This window comes from Meleagris gallopavo, chromosome 7 (genome assembly GCF_000146605.3).
Source record: "Meleagris gallopavo isolate NT-WF06-2002-E0010 breed Aviagen turkey brand Nicholas breeding stock chromosome 7, Turkey_5.1, whole genome shotgun sequence".
Classification (NCBI taxonomy): domain Eukaryota; kingdom Metazoa; phylum Chordata; class Aves; order Galliformes; family Phasianidae; genus Meleagris; species Meleagris gallopavo.
The window spans coordinates 18,765,150-18,767,104 of NC_015017.2; positions in this window are offsets into that span (position 1 = coordinate 18,765,150).

Here is a 1,955-nt window from a genome sequence, read left to right on the forward strand (position 1 = left end):
CCGGTGCCGCCCGCCGCGCCGTGCGCTCTCCCTTAGGGTCCCTCTGGATTCCCACCTCGGCCAGCTGCGGGCTACGCGTTGCGGAGGGGCCCGAGAGTGTTGGGCTTGCCATGCGGCCGGCGGGAAGGAGGGATCGCGGCAGGCAGGCGGAGGGAAGGAGGGAGGGAAGGAAGGAAGGAGGCCGGGCTGATTAGCATGCAACAGCGCTCGCAAGCCCGGCTCCATTGTTTTAACACCTCCCCTCTCCTCCGCGCCAATCTGTCACCGTTCAGCAGGCGAACGCTGCTGCCTCGAATGCTGCTCTTCTCAAATGAGACGGATAATTAGCTGCCCCGCACGAATGGCGCACTCTTCTCACCCCTGATTGCTATCACCTTCTTGCTCCTGGCAGTTTTGACACCTCGTAATCAGCCTGCTGCTTTTTCTCTTTTCTTTCCCTATTTCTGTTTTTTTTTTCCTCCCCTTCCTACTAGTGTTCTTTTTTTTTTTTTAATGCAATCCCAGTTGCCATTTGGATTGAGACTCCTCTGTTCAGTTAACCTTGTATGATTGCGGGGGAAAGGGGAATGTATGAAAGGGAGGAAAAGAAATCGCCTCCTCTGTCTCATCTGCTGGGTGGGGGCAGGAGCAGCTCGGCGTGATCTTCCTGTGCTTTCGGCGGGGAATAGCCCCTTCTGAGCATCTCCCGAATTACCATTAGCTCGGATGGGAAGAAGTGTCCGAGTCTCCGCTCAGTTAATAGAGTTCTCAGTTCTCTGTTAGTGGAGAAAAGGCTGTATATCTCCTTTTAGTTAAATTTAGCAAAACGAGGAGATTTTAAAAGTAAGTTCGCACGGCCTGAGAGCTTTCCCTTCCTGCCGGGTAGGCACGAAAGGCATTCAACTTCTCCCGAGGCTCTGAGAATGAATTAACCACGTTCCATGGGAGGCGGGAGAGGGCTCTGATTGGAGTGCGAAGCAGCAGAAGGAACTTCTTCCCTTCTGATTCCAGAGAAATAAGAGATCTCAATTAATGCTCTGGTGATTTCTGTGAGGTCTTAAAAAACAGAGGACTCGTGGAATCTGTCATAGGAGCGTTTTCCTATCCTCTAACAAGCAATGACAGTCTAATTACTGGAGCTACGAGCAGCTGTCGAGTTCGCCAGAGAGACAGAGGAGCTACATGTGTTGTGCCCAGCCGCCAGCACGGAGCCCTCGCACCAGGCTGAGGCAGCCCCTCGGAAACTCCCTGATAGGAAACGCTCTGCTTCCCTGCCTTCAAGTCAGAGGCAGAGTTCCGTGACTCCTGGTTGGGAATGGGGGCTCCCAAGTCGTGCGCAGTCACTGCAGGGCGGCTTGGAGAGTGAGCCCACCTGGCAGCCCTGCATTACCCCGGGGTGCTGCAGGCTCTGAGGCAGCCAGGAGCAGCCCTGGCCAGCAGGCCTGCTGCTCCCTTTTCTCCAGAGTTCTACTTTCTTCCTTCAGATTTATTATTATTTTTAATGAATTCACATTTCCTATTTGGATTCAACCTCCTCTGCTTGAGCTGAGCCTGTGTGGAAGGGGGAGAGGAGGGGAGGAATGCTGAACCTCCTCTGGTGAGTGTAATAAAGCAGATGTCCCTGCTGGCAACAGCAGCCTCCTCCAGGAAAGCTGTACAAGTGGGGCCTACTCAGGGACAGCACTCACCTCCCACCTCAAATCCCTCGCAACTGCTTGGTGTGAGTTTTGCTATTCCTCAAACTCAGACTGAGCCTATCTGGACCCTCTCAGACAGGCAGTTTTAAATACCCAGTATGAAAAGGTCCTTCAGATGCTGCCCCTGGCAGGAATGGGAGAGGGATGGACTGTGCTGGGTGAGTAGGTTTCAGCCAACCGTGTCCCCCAGCTCAGCCCAGCAGGGCCTTGGGCTACTGCTGGGTTCCCACCTCTGCTGATAGTGGTGCTCACCGAAAAACGCTTTCATGCACGGAGTGG